This window comes from Tympanuchus pallidicinctus, unplaced genomic scaffold (assembly GCF_026119805.1).
Source record: "Tympanuchus pallidicinctus isolate F22 unplaced genomic scaffold, pur_lepc_1.0 scaffold14, whole genome shotgun sequence".
Classification (NCBI taxonomy): Eukaryota; Metazoa; Chordata; class Aves; order Galliformes; family Phasianidae; genus Tympanuchus; species Tympanuchus pallidicinctus.
The window spans coordinates 11,191,914-11,210,543 of NW_026294659.1; the positions used below are offsets into that span (position 1 = coordinate 11,191,914).

Consider the following 18,630-nt stretch of genomic DNA (forward strand, 5'->3'; position numbering starts at 1 on the left):
CTTTCTGAAGAACTGCTGTTCATGACCAGCTAACAAACTGGTGTAGTTGAGGAGAACCAACAACTCTGCCAGCCCCTCAAAACTCCATCCCACACTCAAAATAGTTGTAGCGATGTGGCACTGCCAAACATAATGATGCCTCACCTGGTGTTTGCCCTGTAAGACCCCAAAAATGTCACCCTCCATTAGTACATGGAGGCTGTACATCTCAGAGGGCAACATTTCATCTTACACAGTACGCAAAGAAAAGCTGTCCGCCTCTCCTCCCAAATTTGTGAGGCAGCTCTTCTAGGACTTCTAGGACCTTGCACAGTTTGCAAGGTTTTCCAGTACTTATTAACCTACCATTGCCATTGACATCATCCATGACACAGAGACAGTGGAACATATTGGACTGATGCTAGAGAAAGAGCTTTAAGAGGCCTGGGTTTAGCCTCCCTAGGTTTAATTACAGACTACCAGACACAGGCTTCAGAAAGATATGAAAAGTTCAAGAAAGATGAAGGACCTGCAGAAAAGACGAATGTCTGTTTTAATTTAAACTGACATTGCATTTCCAAAGTCATTTCAATAATCCAGAACACTAGAAGAGAGTTATTTGACCTGTAAGCAGAACTGAGCAGTTGAAAGGCTCAGGAAAGTGGTTCTATAAGCACAGAGCGTAAGCTATGAAACCTTGGTTTAATACAAGATGCCACACACTACGGTGTTATTTCATAAGAAATCATTCCCAAACATAAGTTATATACTGGATAAAAGAAGGTATGAAATATCAGTTGGGCAAAGAGTCAGGAAATTTCATCTCCTCACTCACACTCAGAAGACAAATTATTATAAGCCATCAGGCAAAATGGAGCCCAGATGCCAAGCAAGGCAGCTCCCATCACTTCATCTCCTCCAGATGATCCTGGCTTTGCAGTCACCCAGCCAGGCTAGTTCCTGCACCTTAGCCCTAAGGCACCCCAGACAAGTGAATGCAGGGGGTGAAGGTCACACAAGAAAGTGATAGTAGTCTACATGGCTACCTTCTAGCTTAAGAACAAAACAAATCTAACTTATTGGAAAGAAAGTAGTTGACTGCGAAGGGGCAAACTGGGAACAGGGGTGTTCCCAAGTTCCTAACAGTTTCTAGAGTTTGTGGGAAAAAAAAAAAAAAGTAAACTTTTTCTAGTTTTTCTCCATATAAATGGAAAGTGCAGCTCACTGACTTAACTGCAAAGTGTAATGTCAAATTTAAGTAAGCATCCATGTAGACAAACTCATTTTTACACAACTGTGAAATCAAGGAATTAAAGAACATACAATGTAGGCCTGTTCTTTTACTCTTAAAGCTCATTCAGTATAATCATATCTAAAGCTCAGATACTCTCTATAAGAAGAGAGTATCTCCAGTCAAGCCCGGTATTTCTCCCAAATTCTTGATTGTATAAACAAAAAACAAACAGTAAAGGCAAAAAATAACGTGAATGTGAGGTCACACTTCTCTAAGAACACAGAAAGTCAGTGCACACTGGAAGCCTAGGACTGCCATCTGGATCACAATTAGCCTCATAAAGGTTTTAGGCCACTGAAGAAATTGTTTCACAATTGTGCCTTGCAATGTTATGGCAAACAAAGACACCCAACAGAAATAAATTTGCCAGTCTTGATTTTTCAATGTATATTGAGGCCAATACTATGAAACAGACACTGGAACTGAGTCCAGAAGATGCTACAAAAATTGGAAAAGACATATTGAAAGCTTATGCGATTTAAGGGATAAAGACCAAGTCTCTTTTCAGGAATTAAATCTGCATAAATGATCAATAAGGACAAGCGACTGCTTAAGCGTAGTACCAAAGAGATGATTCTCTGTCATCCTCTTCATTTTTTGTAAGATATTGACCACTGCAGAATCATCAGAGAGCAAATTTTGGTCCTGTGGTATACCAATGGGTTTTAAAAGAGCTTAAAGATATTTCTGACCTTAAAAACAAGATTTTGAGGGCTGTCTTAGGTTTTTAGCTGAAGACTGAAATTAAAAGAAAATATTTAACATTTAAAACAACTAACGTTTCCTATTAAAAAGAAAAACCACTTTTCTAGACAAAACATTAAGACTGGGAAAGCACAAGCATTTCCAAATGCCAGGTTGCGATGTTAAAATTTCTTAGAAATAATTTAATTTTCTATGAAATATTTTGTGCTCATTCTGTAATTGGGGAAAATTCATGTGAATATCAGTCTCACCTCCTACCAATTATGACCAAAATATTGCCTTTTACTTCCCATCAGTGACACACGACTACTGGCATTTTTATTTCAAAATTTGTATGTGAGGACAAAATGAACATATTAGTAAAAGGTTGTGGTTAGTTAGGTAAACTCCCCGTGGTAAATTTAGTTATTTCCTGATCTCACAGCTTAGTAAGACAGGAAAGTCTTTTGCCAGTCTCTGCCTTCTCAATATATGGCAACTCATTTCAAACCAAAAAGAGATACAAAAAGCTCCCCTCTTGCAATGAAGTAATTAATCACTGTCTGTTAACATTCTTTCCTATACTCGTATCACTTTTTAAAGGAATTCCCCAAGTCTTTTTTCTTTACCAAGACTTTGGGTGCAGTATTAAGCAAATTATTAACATTAAATAAACAATTTAATTCTCAGCCTCACAAAATAATGCTTCTCTGCAAGTCTTCCTGTACTTCCATCACCCTCAGTCCTCCCCCATTGTATGTGGAAAAAATAACAAAAAATGAAAATACAAAACAAAAAACGAAAACATATATGGAAATGTAGAAAAAAAAGTATGTAAAAGAATACCAAAGTTGTGAAGTGCAAATATTAAACCCACTCAGACTGAAAACTGAAAAATGCTATGAAGATAATCAGCCTATCATTTGGGTTTCTGTGGGAATTAAATAGGGTATAAATAACATGAGAAGTGTTACAAATGTGATCCTGGAATTCAGCTTTAAGAAACACAGGCATACAGATTTGAGGTAAGCTTTCTGAATTAGCGAACCAAGAGAACGCAAAAGAACGCACGGCAAATGCTTCATGCGTTGTTCAGCATTTCTTATTCTACAATACGCAATTTGAAAGCAGAGATGCTAATTTATACTAAAATTCTCAGGATCTACACACTGTGAAAGACTGTATATAACCTTAATATCATCGAACCACTGATTCAGTAGTAGCCTGTAGGCAGCCAGCATGAAGGGACGAGTAAGATGGTCTCTAAGATCTCGATGGTAGCTCTGTTTCAGTAGCATTCCCAACTTTTTCCAGAGCAAAAATGAGGATGGGGATATACTATGAGAATGGAACTACGTTAAAATGAGTTCACTAGCAACAGTATCACACATTTTAGCTCTGTACCTGCTTCAGGAGGCTGTTGAATTCAGATTAGATAGAAATGCAGTTTTTTATACCTCAAAGCAGGGTGGATTCTTCAGCACTATGATAAAAGGCAATTTCTACATTATGAAGCCTATGACATCAGCCACCACCTACTTGAAGAGCAAATATATAACAGTCACACTGAGAAAACTTCTGCTAAACACTTGGGGTTCTTCAATTTCCAGCAGTGACTACAAACTGAAACACAACTCAAGCTTATAGCCTGTATTTTTTATCAAGTATACACAGTTCAAGCCGACATAAATACATGCACTCTACAATCCAATAAAAAGTCATAATTCTCAAGCATTCATTTTATTTCTCCTCTCCTGATACATCTAACTTCCATGGGCAGGGAGATCTACATCTTCACCAGAGGCCATAAAAACCAGTTCTGCTGCAGCTATAAGAACTAGAAAGCTGCCTGTGCTCCTCATTTACAGGAATGTGGAAACAATACACAGGATTAATTGGGCTGGCATCATCTGCAGAAGCTGTGGCTTTCTCTGGAGTGCAATTCAGAAAAAAAAAAGCCTAAATTGGAAAATCAGAATTGCCCTAGAAACCCCAATAATTTTCCATTAGCCAGAGAGGAAACACAGTGTTCCTACTAGACTTATATTAGTGGAATCAAGAGGACAGGGGAGGGGATGGGAGGGGAGGGGAGAGAAGGGGAAGGAATTAATTCATTGAAATAAAGAAGAGAAGCTTCTCATAATAGCTTTGGAATAATACATGCTGGCAATGGAAAAGGTAAAAGGACATTTGACTAGAGTAGACAGAAGTACCTACAAACTTCAGCGCTAACACAGCAACATTTTATTCATCACATAACCAAGAAAAGACAGAACCATCACCCAAGGAAAGTCCTGTTCTACTTTGTTTTTAACAGTCTAAGAGATGAAACTGGCTATCAGTTCTGTATAAAACCAAACCAAAACAAACAAACTCAAGGGATGAAAATCCATTGCATTTTCTGAACAAAATATTCCCTAGTTCAAATTTGGACAACTAGATGGACATATTTTGACAGACCACTGCAAAATAACAGGAAAAAAAACAAAAAACAAAAAAACCAACAACCAGGAGAGCAGCTAACTGATTTCAGATGAAAATCTGGAACCATGTATAAAGACTCATTTCACAAAACTTTAAAAGCAACATTCTTTATATTCAAGTATCGTATCTTGCCTGGTCCATCTTCCCCCTTTTGATTGTATTCCCTAGGCCTTTTGATAAATTTGTGCCACAATCTCAGACTGCAGAAACCATGAAGTACCTAATGAACATGAAATGTGAGGAGGTAAAGAGAACCATGCCTACCACTTAACCTCTAATGCAATCATCAACATTTTTGCCCAAATACCAGCAACCATCAAGATACCTAATATTTGTGCATTTGATAATGGCTATATGCTTTTTCTTTCTTAAACATCATTATTTACACCATACCACTCCCCCAAAGCCTCACAGCTAAGTTTGATTTAATTCTAACTCCCTAAGAATTTTTCAGCTTCATAGCTTCATATCATCCACAGGCTTGATCAGCTCTTCACTATATTCCAAGATATTACATAATTAATGAGAAATAAATCAAAAGGGAATTTTTGTGGGATGCATCTTTTTTTTTTAACTTCAATCATTAAAATAAATCAAAGTAATTACTGAACCAGTCATAGTTCATGAAAAGCTCAGTAAAGTATGTAAGCAAGTAAGTAAGTAGTCCACTTGGCTTCAAATTCATATGAGCTTTCTACAATTTGCTGAATCAAAGACCTAACAGTGGACTTCTTGGAATGACTGCTACCTACTAAATGTTTTCTACTTCCTTAGCAAATACCACTACCACTCTCCTCCATGCCCCGGTTCTATAAATGCAAAACAATCCTTCTTCAGGTTGAAGTTTTTCACATTTTGCCTGCAATGAAACCAAATAACAATGGAAAAAATGAAAAAAGGAAATGGTTCAAATAAAAAAAAAAAAAAAAAAAAAAAAAAAAAAAAAGCCTCTTTTCACTGAAAAACATTGTGAAAGATTCACAAGATCTTTCTGCAAGAAATTCATGACATTATTTTTTGGCTCCATAGGACAATGCTGAAGCTCAAACTTAAAAGTTAGAATTTTAAATAGAAGAATCAATAACAGAGGCGTGGTATTCATCCAAAAGAAACTGGTCCTGATTTTAAAAGTTTAAGACCTCTGGAAACAAAACATGATAGAGCAGATGAAATATAACTCTTTATACAAACCAGCAGGACTTCAAACCCTGAAGAGTCTTATTTACATATCTTCTTTCATGTTAATCATGGTGTCCCATGTAACTTCATGTGAGAACTGAATATCTCTATGATGGAATTCACAAATTTTTACATGTTGGAGTCTAAATATGCAGCTAAAATGTGACATTTGGAAGAGTTCCAAAAAACACCTCTGATTTTATACCAGTGAGACAAGATCTCTTCTCAACTGCCCAGCAATTCAAAGAACTACTTTGAATTCACAAAATTACATCTAGCTAGCAATTTTTCTTTTTGAAATGTTCACATATAGACCAGATTCAAATAAAAAGTGAGGTTACAGCTCTGCTTTTGGTCTCTACATCCTCAGCAGCCATAATTTCTAGTGATGATGTAAAAAAAAATTTTTTTTTTGAAAAATACTCCTGCAATTGTGACAGAAACAGACAAGGATTTGTACAAGATCATACGGACAATGTTCAGCAGATCTCACATTTTAGCTGGACACAGCTATGGATTACTGACAGTCTTTTGGAGTTAAAGTCAGTTAAAGTTAGTTATGTCTGATGAAACAGGATAAGAAAACATACTGCCCCAGCACAGTTGCTGTCCCTGGATACTGCATTTCCTTGACAGCCCACCTTACCAGCATTGGTCCCAACACAGGATGAAATAAAAATCTCCACTAAAAGACATACAATACTGTCCCTACTTGATGGCAGGTTGATCCCCAAACAATGGAAGCCAGAGTTGCAGAGTTGATAGATGGTTTCCTTATCTAAGTAATGAGAAGATCTAGGCATCAGAACAATCTAAAATGTCCACGCAAAGCTGGAAACAATCTAGGTTTAAGTGCAGACACCAACCTTAAATCTCATCATAGCTTTGACCCTGTGCTATAGTCCAGGGCCTTACTCTCGCCTGTCATCCAGAACACAAAACTATTTCTGGTTGCAGCAAGGAGGGTGGAGGTCTATTTTCTCAAGTAGTAAGACACAAGGAGACATGCTCAAGATGTGCCAGGGGTAGTTTAGACTGGATATCAGGAAGAATTTTCTCACTGGAATTAGAAAGGACCATAAAGGACTTCACCTAGACCTATCTCCCATGATGTGGACAGGGCTGTGATCAGTCAGCTCAGGCTGCCCATCCAAACTGGCCTTGAACACCTCCAGGGATTGGGCATTCAGACTTCTCTGGGCAATTTGTTCCAGAACCTCACCATCCTCTGAGTAAAAAATTTCCTCCTGCTATCTAATCTAGAGAAATGGATAAGCATTGGAGTGCGCTGCCCAGGGAAGAGGTAGAATCCCCATCCTGGAAGATGTTTAAGAGATGTGAAGGTATGGCACTAAGAGATACGGTTTAGTGGTAGGACTCTGTAGGTCAGGCCGGTGGTTGGAACTGATGATCTTGAACATCTTTTCCAACTCAAATGGTTCTATGAATTGTACCTGTGTTTATTTTTCCCACAGATGAGCTAAACTCTCTTCAAGTGGTTTGAAGGAAAAGCAGGGAGGTAATTTAACTGCTTCTCTGATAGAACAACCTCTTGCGCGCAGCACAGTCACAAAATAAGCCAACATCTCTACCTATGGCAACCTGATCTTCTAGTTACCATCTGTGGGGTCAACAACCTTGTCTTTCATACACTCAACGGAAGCTGTGCTGCAAAGACCTGGATTACAGAAAAGTGAGAGCAAGTGTAGCCATTACTGACCTCTTGGCTACAGCACTAGTACAGAAAAATCAGAAGGTTCTTTTGTCGGCAGATTTTTCCAGCAGTCTGTTCACAGGGTCATTTTGTATTAAACCAAGAGTGCAAAGGAATTTGTAAGTTACTTAAGCTACAGTCTGAGGGATCAGGAAGCATTCAACAGAACAATCCTGTTCAAAAGCATCTTAAACATACTCTACAGGCACTTTCACCTTTACAAACTCCCAATTCAATATGCAAATGCCCACATCAGAAAGTAACTGAGATGACATTGGTAAAGAAGTTGCCAGTACTGGCTTGGTCTCCGTTAGCAATCATATGCTCATTTATTTTGCAAGGTAAAATATGTTGAACCAAACAACCTTTGTAAGACGTTTCTCACCAAAAACTGATTTAGCACATTACCATTTTAGTTAGTCCAACTTTTTCTCACTGAACATGTGAAATAAAAACATATTTAAACTTTCTAAAGTGGCCAAACTTGAGTTAATGTTATGTCTATATCTTTCATACACTACTAAATATTCATTGGAATCATAATTTACCTGTGGGTGAAGAGAAGGAAAGAGGGAGATGGTATTTAGAAGTTTCATAAAATAATGAGATGAGTCAACATAAACAATCAAGTATAATATCTAGGCATTTAGATGATGGTTAACAGTAAAACTGCAAAATAGGGCTGGGGGAAAGAGCAGTGAAACATAAATATAATAGGAGGCACATCTGAAAGGACAAAAAGTGGTCTGCAACAATTTCATCCCCTTAAACTTGCAGACTTGCATTTCAGGAACCAGCAAGACACAAGGCTGCAGGACGTGATGTCAGAAGTATGTCTACTCCCAGCCACTGAACAGATCCGATAAGCAGTTGTTTAGTTTTGCTTTGAGTTTTGGCTTCCATTTTATCTATGGTTCCCTAAGAGTTTACAGCTTCATTTGTGAGCAACGCAGTCTTTGTATAACTGAAATCTGAGTCAAGGACAGCATGTGATTTTCATTTTGACTTCAGAATTATTATTATTTTCATTTTAGAGTGCACAACCACTTCAACTATCAGGAACAGCAAGAACAATCCAGATGAAAACTAACAAATACAATCAACTATTTGCAGAGCATTAAAGTATAACTGCAGAGCCAGGCACCATCTCCAAAACAAAAAAGGAGAAGGAAGAAAAAAAGAAGAAAAACATCAAGCCCAGTTACCATTTAAAAGAAAATAAAAAAGGTTTAGTGCATATGCAGATGTTTCACCATACTGAACAATGCAGCGTTCTCAGTCTTCTCAGAGGACTTTGCATCAGAAAAATCCAACTGAAGCAGCTTCCAAAGAACTGATTTCATGCAATAAAAGATGCATGGAAGCATCCATTTCCTCAGATAACACTGGGATAAATACTACTTGAGAGGTGTGCTTGGCTGTTTGTAAACTCTTTTCTGTTTAAGACCATGCCTTACATTTTAAAGTACAGTTTTAAATTATTTGGAAATCTAACTCCCAGAGTACAGCACTAATAAAAATTTGTTTTAGGATGTCTGGTCTTACTGATGTATAAATTCTCTTTTAATGTCAGACTGCCACTGGTTCAGCATCATTACTTTATTGCATAAGTCAACAGAGGCAGAACTGAGATTTTTTTTTCTTATATTTTATTTGTTTTGCATCATATTCCACTATAGGAAATCAAAATAAACTAAACTAAAAAAAAAAAAAGAAAAAAAAGAAAAAAAAAAAAGAGTTTGAAGTATGCTTTCTACTGTTCAATAGATAGAAAACCTCTAACCAGTGCTCGAAGAGATCCTGAGAAAACTGATTCTCCTTCCATTGGTGAGAAACAAGAATGTGTGAGGGTGTTTGGAGGGATACATATCCAAACATGTTCTATTACCCAGCATTAGTAGTTTAAAAAACTTCATATAATTTCTCTGTGTGATTTAATCTTTTTGCTTCAGAAAAATCTCTGATTTTACTTTTCTTTTTTTTTTTTTTGTTTTTATTCTTATTTTTAACATGATCAACTCTGTCATGCAAATATAGAAACCTGCAGGACAACCTGAATTTTAGGAAGTCTGAAATAACCTTTTCTTCACTTAAGGTTTAAAAATGGGCTTAGATACTATTGTCTTCCTGTGTATTTTTATTCTAGTAACACTGGAAAAGAAAAATGACCTACTAAAACATCTAGAAAAATCAGGTCTCATGCTAGCACACAGAATGATTGCATAGAAAGGGTAACTTGAACTCAGCAGGGCCAGCAGTCTGTGTCTCCTTTGTCAATCTATGGCCTGTGTGGACAGGGAAAGGCTCCTCTAGAGGATAAAGAGTAGAAACTGGCCGTAGATGCCCCATGTCATTCACTGAAGATGCTGATATGCTGTGACTGCCCACAGGAACCCAAGACAACTAACTTGGTGTAGGGAACAACTACAACCTGCTTTGGCAGGGGGTTTGGACTCGATGATCTCTGGAGGTCCCTTCCAACCCCTACAATTCTGTGATTCTGTGATTCTGTAACTTTCCTCAGCTAAAGTCAGCCTTTGAATATACTCCAACATCTATTCCCTAACTCGTTACGGCTTGCAGGACTCTGCTGGTTGTACTGACATATGCTTGTAGGACACTGCACTGGGAGATTTTTCTTCCCAGACTCATCATATTATTTTTTTTCCCCTAGTTCCATTTGTCATTTGAGTTGTATGAGTCAATAATTCTTCTGTAACTTCTACATTCTTTTAATATTTAAATGCAATTTTAACACTTAAGAGTCAAGTTACCCTTTGTTCTTAATAACCCGTTTTCTCCAAGTCCTTATTCACTGTAATGTACCTTTAGCCCTTAAAGTTTGGATAAGGCAAAAACCTAGATATAATCTTATCCTATTAATAGGAAATAGGAATTTTACCTTCCATATTTACTCCTTCCCCTGGAGACTTCCAAGGTGAGGCTGAATAAAGCCATAGGCAAGCTGATCTAGCTGCGATTTCTCTGTTCATTGCAGGGGAGTTGGACTAGGTGGCCTGAAGAGATCTCTTCCAATTCTAAGGATTCCATGATTCTGTATTTATGACTCAAAATTTTTTTCCTTTTAATATATAGATAAGCATTTTATTATGCAGGTAAACCTGCTTCCAATTCTCCCAACTTAAACTTTATTTTTTGCAGTTAGGTTTTTAATTCAGTTGATCTGAAGATAAACTTCAATAAGCACCCAATAAATTTAGGCAAGCACTGAATACTGGCACCTCAGAACAAAGAGATATCACGTCCATCACATGGGCACTAAACTTGAAGTATCAATTTGGTACAACGAGGACCAGTAGTCTTAAAACAAAAGCAGTTAAGAAGTTATTAGCCCTAATAAAATAAAGAAAATGTCCTTAGTGTATCAGGAGAGGCATATAGTCAGTGCTTTGTCCAAGGGACTGCTACTAGTTTTGTTTTACATATTAACTGCTGTATTCAGCCAAACCAAAGATACACCTATCCCAAATATTGCATCTTTCACAGAGGTTAGGAACAGAGGTCCATGGAAATGCATTGAAACAGGGAAAGCACCTCACGATCCTCCCTGCTCTCAAGAAACTGTGGCTTATTCTTTTAAGCATGAGATGGTGCTTTTGTACTGGATGCCCAAACTCAGCTGAACTTCTAGTGGTTCACAGTTAAACTACTTGGTGCAAGAAAAACGCAACCTCTTATTTTGTTCTGAATCTGCCACCTGATAATTTTATTTTATCCCTTCTGGGTCTTGTACTACAGGAGATGGTTACTGAGCATAACCTACTCACCTTTTCCATTATGCTCCTACATAGATTTTTATCATTTTCACCTTCAGCTGTTTCTTTGTACAGCTGAATATTACTAAGCTATTTAATTGCTCTTTATCATCATGCCACCCATTTCTACTTCTACCACCAAGCCCCTTTTCATCACCCCTTCCTTTAAATACAGGGATCAGAACTGCACGCAGAGGTCAAGACAAAGCATGGAGTTCACAAACTGCAAAGCAGTTTTCTGTTCTGTTACTCTGCTATTCTTCCTTAGTAACAGTTCTGAATAATTAACTGGTGCTTGGATTTACTGAGGCAAGCTCTCTACTAAATATCTTCCTTTAGTAAATAGTAGGATTGTTGTCCTTTGCATTACTTCATCTTATCAGTATCAGCTTCATCTACTACTTCATCCCTAGTTACCAAGTATCACAAGATCCCTCCTGAGTTCTTCATAATTGACTTTTATTTTTGCTGTCCTTGCTATAAAAACATATCATTTATTCCTAGCCTATTTTTCAACGAGTTGTAAGTCTAGGAGAGGACTTTCCTCTTATGTCATAGCAGTTTCATTTTGCTAAGCACCATAGGTGAGTCTTTCTCAAAAAAACTTTTGGAAACCCAAGCTTGCTGCATCAGCTAGATTTTACACTTACAACATCAGTGTCTTCAGAGAACCCAGACTGATGAAGCAGCTCTACAGAGACAGTGCTGACTCTCTCCTGATAGAGCAAATTTGCCCAGAGATCCATTACTTCTCTTCTTTGTTACAGTCACTAGCAAACTGGATGGTATGAATGACATACTTGTCCTGTTCTTTCCTATAAGCTGCCTGGTAGCCTTCTTAAAAACTGACATCACATTTACTGACTTCAACTCCACTAGCACAAAGCAATTCTGCAAGACTAAGCACCATACCCACTAGTTCAGTATTTTACACCGGGAGATCTACAGCTCTTTGGCGAATTCAGTATCCCTGCACAGCAAATATGAACAACTCACATCAGTAACTCTAGTGTAGTGCAATCTTCTTTGAGCACTACAATTCTCAGCCATCTATTGGCCCAATGGCTCTTCCCTTTCTGATGTTTTTAAAGATGACTTCTGACAAGCTTTTTGATGTTTTATAAATCACTCAGACTTTCACTGTCCTTACTGTGTATTTTGTTCTGAATTCATCCAAGTTTCACATTTATTACTTTTCTTTTAGGAGGCAATAGCAGAAGTGACCAGACAAGTTTTTGAAGGATATATATATCTTATAGACTATTCTGCTGCTTATCCAAGCTTTTTTTTTTTTTTTTTTTTTTTTTTTTTTTTTTGTAATTTTTTAAAGCATCAGAGAAGAAGCTGTTAGATTTACTTGTTCTGGATCTCTGATCAATACCTTTAATTTCCAGACTGGCTGCAAGTATCTTATTCCTTTGGCCTGTCCTCTTACCAGGCTTTTTCAGACATCTTAATGTGCATCCTGCTAGCTTATCTCTGGCACATCTATACCATCAGTAACTTAAAAAAATAAAATGGAGAGACTAAATACCTGGTTCTAGATTTCTAGATGCTGCATAGCAACTCTTCGACTTTAATCTGACCATCCATCCTTCCAGGCTTCTCTCTAAACAGGTCTTAATTTTGTTCAAGCAATTCTACACTGTTTTCTATAATTTTTGTCAACTTCTATCCAACATGTAGCAGCGTTAAGGACTTTCAGCCCCAAAGGTTGCATCTTCTTGATCAATATGCACTTTCCATCCTCATATAAGGTACTGAGATAGTCTAGTCTTCTCCTGGTGTCAGTCAGTTTGGCATGCAGTTGGAAGGCTATGATGTGCTCCCTTTCAGCATCATAAATCCACTTGCACTCTACTTAACTACACCTTACTACAACAGGAGATCCACTCCTGTCATTGAAGATCAACACCATGGAAGAGTATTCTTAGAGAATAAGGAAACTGGGCCATCACCTAAAAGAAAGGTATCATCTACAGAATATAATTTCGGTATCATTTCTTAAAATTTCAGTATCCTTCTGCATTAGGATACACTTGTATAATAAGCTCAGAGGCACCCAACCTAGAGATGGCTGAAGGACTACATCCCCATAGCTTTATTTTACACATTTGCTAGCTAAGGATACTTACTGTATACATGTACTTAGCATGTGACTTCCACAAGAGTCTCCCTCAGTTATAATAGCCTACAATGAGTATCTTCCAGTGCTGTAGCTATCTATATCATTGTTTTAATAGCTGTATTAACGCCAAGATTAATAAAATGCTACCCTTTTCTAACTGGAGAGCTGACAATGAGCCAATCTCATTAGTCTGAGTAGCTAAAGTGCCTAAACTAAATGGCCTCAGACATGGTCCTATGTTAACAAACATTTTTGCTGAGAGTCAAGCAATCCTACTTGGTAGTCTAACAGATTACACTCATTGTTATTTTAGTGTGAAATGACTGATTGCTTTGAGGGGCTTGCACAGTTCTGAGGCAACAAAAATGCATAATCAGCCATAGCTTTCAGTTCAAAACAATCACTGGACAGTTTTCTATGATGTTTTCTAAGGTGCAATATCTGTAGTATCCTTAAGAAGAGCAGCACCTACTGGTTCTGCTGTTTTAGATGTCAAATTCATGTTTCTTACTGAAAACTTGTCTTTCAGTTACAACTAATACAACATAGCATACTTGACATGATTCACACAATTCTGAAGAATATCTTAAGTCCTGAAAGTTTCATGCACACACAGCTGTATTTATAGACAAAATGATTAAACATTTCATTTTATTGTTAATGATAGATTGCACCATACAATAAAGAGAAAAGTAATTAATGAATTCATAAAATAGGCCTGATCTTTCAGTTGATAGAAAATTCCCCTTTCCACCATTAGAGCTAATTTAAAAAAAAAAAAAAAAAAAAAAAAGTAGTGCAAATACAGTAGATACTTCATAATCTCCAGTAATGGCAGGGAAACTCATCACAACTTGCTGAATGCTATGAATCATCTTATGAACACATAACTGCTATAGACTTTAGAAGGCAGTTTAACAAGTAGTTTCATTCATTGATGTCAATACTTCCTAATTAGCACAGAGAAGTGTCTGTAGATTGAACTCTTAAGCAGCACGTTGCTTAGTTAACAGTTTTATTTAATATTTTGGCAAACACTTGATGTAATGGGAGACTACATTAAAATTTTGTATCTGTAACAGTTTCATTTTCTGTTCTCAACACACTGGCATAAACTAATGAGCTCAGCACTGTTTGACAAAGCCATAAGCATATACTGACCTGTATTACATCAGAAAAATTTTTCAAAACCTTTGTGAATAGCCACATTTAAGTTGGATGAACTGCTTAGCTGTTTTGTGTAATAAGTTACAACAATGAAAACTACATGGCCATACAGGCCTCAGTGCTGCATACTTCCTCCTCCCCAGCTATGCCTCAGCAGGTCAACTTACAGAAGCAAGTGATGAGCAATAACATGACGGTCAATGAAATAAACTGTCTGCAAATGTGTTCTCACTTTGTACAAGGTGACTTGGTCATCTGTGAACTTGTGGGAACACCATGTTCTCTCAAAAGCAATTTAAAGGTTTAGACAGAATGCCTTCCTAAAGTGTATAAAAAAAAAAAAAAAAAGCCAAACATATTTATAAACACAGTGGTGGCAGCATCTGATCACTTCTTACCAGGATAGATTCTCATTCACAAGTTCCAAAAACCCCTCCAGCTCTGAGTTCACCCCATCCTCCCTGGCTTCCCAGGAATCCTGGAATGCCAACCCATGGACTCATTTCTACAGGCTGTCCACAATGACATATGTGTACAAGAAAAGTTTTGCTGTATTCTAATATTCCTAATTAATGAGAGATTATTTAGATCAGGTAGCCTGGTACTTCCCTTTTCTTAGAAGGATGAGAGCTAATCATGGGCTCTTACACACTGCCTTTCCCTCCCACCTCTCCCCAGCAGAAATGAGCATTATAAAGCATCACACCCAGATGAGTATTTGAAATGACATCTTTATTTACATCTCTCATTCTCCTTGTGCTTCCTATTCATTGTTCATAAAGAGATTCTACAGGAAGGTTTCCATGCCTATAATATTTGACATTTCTCCATTTCAAGCATATTCAGGGATGTAACTGCACTCAACTTTATCAATATAGAATCCAGGTATTTAGAAGGAAATTAACTCAATTTTCAAGCAGCTTAACTCTGCTCTGATTCTTCATAGTTAACATACACCATAAGAAGTCTGAAAATCCCACCTCTCATTACACACTGCATTCAAAGTATTTTATTATTTTCTCATTTCAGTAATCAGACATAGCATTTTCCTTATCATTAATGCAGTCACAGTAAGAGATAATTATCCAAGAATACCTATTGCGCCAGGAATACTGGGGGCACCGTAGGCAGTTGTATGAATCACTTCACATACCTGTGGTTTTCCAGGTTCCTGTGCTTAGTCATGAGTATACTCTTCATTCTCTTGTACACAGAATGTAATTTCTGCCAATTTTTGTTCTTGGCTTCTACACTGCCACCTGTAGTCATACAAGAGAAATGAGCCGTATTTAATGCTGCAAATCCTACTACCACAACATTTCAGCTCACTTGCCTTTCCGACACAACCACTCCAAAGTATTCCCCTTGGCAAAAGAAAAAAAAAAAAAAAAAAAAGTGTTAAAATCCTGGAATTGAGTCATTTGTAATGTTCTCTTTACTCAGTTTCAGGAAGGATGAAAAATCCTAATTTAATCCAACAAAACACTTCCAACTCTCCAAGACAGTTAAGAGCCGTACGGATTTCTACGTATCTCTTGTTGCCTTATGGACACCCAGACACCTAGATACAGCAGGGGGGATTTCTGCAGTGGGAATACAAACACACTTGCACTTCACTACTTGGTAAATATGAAAGCTGATTTGATTTGTTCTTCCATCTGAGAAACGAACACAGTTTTACAGAGATGTAAGCTTCACGCATGGTTTAGCTGCCCCTACACAGCTTGTGAAGAATGCATACAATAGAAGCCAACATTCAGAGGGACATATCACAGAGTTAAAGCGATCTTCAACTTCTTAAAACGATGAACGACTCTCGATTCATTCTGTGGTCACTGCAGTTTGAGCAGCACGCCACAGATTCCGCCGAATTACGCCCCAACACCCAAACCAAATACACAGTACCCAGAACTCCCACGTTAACCATTTCCTGAAGATACGATAAAATAAACTCAACTCTTCCTGGAAAACAGCAAAGCTTTTAGAACAGGGGTTTCGCCGAATACTGAAGTTCCGGAACGCAATCTCAGGGGGAACGCTAGCGTTACGTCTGCGTGTACTCCCCGTTGTTCCAGCGAAGGATGGCTCTTACGTTTTCTCTGGAAGCCACCGTGAGCGCACTGCCCAGCGAGGCTATGGTAGGGAAAACACTACCAAGTCTTTCATAGACAGAAAGTAACTTATCTCTCCTCCCCTCCCCACGGCCGCGCGTGTGTGCGAGTGCCGCCGCTCGCGGACCTGCGCCCATCGGGGAGAGCCCCGCACGCGGCGCTACGCCAGCCGAAGAAAGAAAATAATAATAATAATAATAATCAGAAAGCCGCAGACTGGAATAGAAACTGAAATCAAACGTGATTTTCCAAGAACGCTCTCGCAAAGCGCATCTTTAAAGATGAGATGCTCGTCAATCGTCTAAAATTCAATAAACGCGTTGATTTAAAAGCAATAACGCCAAGCACCGTCTGTGCCCGTCGCCTGTCTGTGCCCCAAAGCCTCGTCCCAGGTAATCCTCCGGCTCCCCCCACACCCCCCGCCCTCTCAGGTGCGTGCCGGGCACCGCCCCACAACCTCCCTCCCCCGGTCCGGGCCCCCGCCGCACCCCTCAGCCCGACCGCCGCGGACCCACCTGCGTCCTCCGGGCAGAGCCGGCCGCTGCCGCAGGATGAGGCGGCGGCCGCTTCTCGATGCTCACCCGCCTCCCGCCGCCGCGCAGCCAGGGGGAGCCGCGCGTCCCGGCTGCTGCTGCTATTACTACTGCTACTGCCACCCGCCCGGGATTCCTGCGGGAGGCGGCGGCTCCTTCGCTCGCTTCCTCCCTCCCAGCCACGCTCTTCCCCCCCCCCTCAGTGCCGCAACGCGCACCGCCCGCCGCCCAGCCCCTTCCCTTTTATCGCGGGGCCGGGGCTCCCGACGCCACCGCCGCCGCCGCTCCGCAGCCGCTCCGCTGCCTACACATGGCCGCGGCCCGCCCCCCGCCAGCCCACCTGTCCGCGCCCCGCCGTCGCGGCCCACGCAGCGCCCGCCCCCGCGCCGCCCACAGCCGCTCCGCAGCGGCCCCGGGCGGGGGGGAGCGGGGCGGCCTCCGGAGGCGCGGCGGCTTCGCTCCCACCTGTGCGCGCAGCCCCCAGCCCAGCACCGGAGGTGCCCGCATTTCTATCGCCCTGTGCGTGTTCGGGAAGATGCTGGAAGCCCGGTTCTTGGCGGCTCTCCGGCAGCTGGTGGTGAGGGATGACCTCGCTGGAGGAGGTCGGCTCTCAGAAGCCAGCGCACGGTGCCAAAGCAGCAGGTACACGCACAGACATAAGTGTTGAAAAGACGTATCCTAAGCAGAACTGCAGCAGTTCAGGTTGTGCGTGCTGTCACGGCTCTGGCACCAAGGGAAGAGCAGCCTGTCCTGTGCTGACTGTTCCTTTATTCTCTGTTTTTTGCCTGTTGTATATGAATGTTGGAAACGAGCTCTGCATTTCAATGATTGGGTTTGCATCTTTCCTTGATCACATGTTTGTTCACTGTGATACTGACATTATGAGTGCGATCTGGCAGACCGGCCAACTTTCAAGAGTGCTGGGAGGAACTCAGTGCTTTGATGCAGTCATATGGACCCATATTTTAAAATTTGTCATATAAAAATCTGTTGCATTCATTCTGTTGAGAGCAGTAGCATCTATGGTGGCTAGGACCATCTTTACCTTCCCCAAACATTTCACTAAAGTTCTGCATTCAGTTCAAATGTTATGCTTAAACTCTTCAGCGGGGTCTGTTGTGATAGAACAAGGGGGAAATTATTTCAAACTGGAAGAAAGGAGATTTAGATCAGATATAAGGAAGTAGTTATAATAGGAGTGGTGAGGCATTGGCACAGATTGCCTAGAGAGATGGTGGATGCCCCATCCCTGGAGACGCTCAAGATCAGGCTGGATAGGGCTCTGAGCAACCTGATGTAGCTGTAGGTGTCCCTGTTCATTGCATGATTGGACTAGATGGCCTTTAAGGTCCCTTCCAATCATACGGTTTTATGATTCTACTCTGTGATTCTCTGTAAGATCTAAACTTTTCAAAGCAAACAAAAAAGCCACGCAGACCTCTCACAGATGCTGGTATCACGCTGTAGTCTGATGATATTAAGAAGTGAACTACAAAAATAAAACCTTGCCTTTGTCTGGTCCTTTGCAGAATTAAGGCTGGTTTCAGTTCCTCTCCTTGTGTCTCACAAGTGAAGTGCCAG

At 39.8% G+C, this 18,630-nt stretch overlaps 1 long non-coding RNA gene across 2 annotated transcripts in view; it reads right to left on the reverse strand.

Annotated features, from left to right (window-relative positions):
• The window catches only part of LOC128076507 (uncharacterized), a 52,303-nt gene extending 35,384 nt beyond the window's left edge, over positions 1 to 16,919 (reverse strand). For both annotated transcript variants that reach the window (XR_008204401.1, XR_008204402.1), the window contains exon 1: positions 15,559 to 16,919. This is a non-coding gene — a long non-coding RNA (uncharacterized LOC128076507). The remainder of the gene's footprint in view (positions 1 to 15,558) is intronic.
• Between the last annotated feature and the right edge of the window lie 1,711 nt (positions 16,920 to 18,630).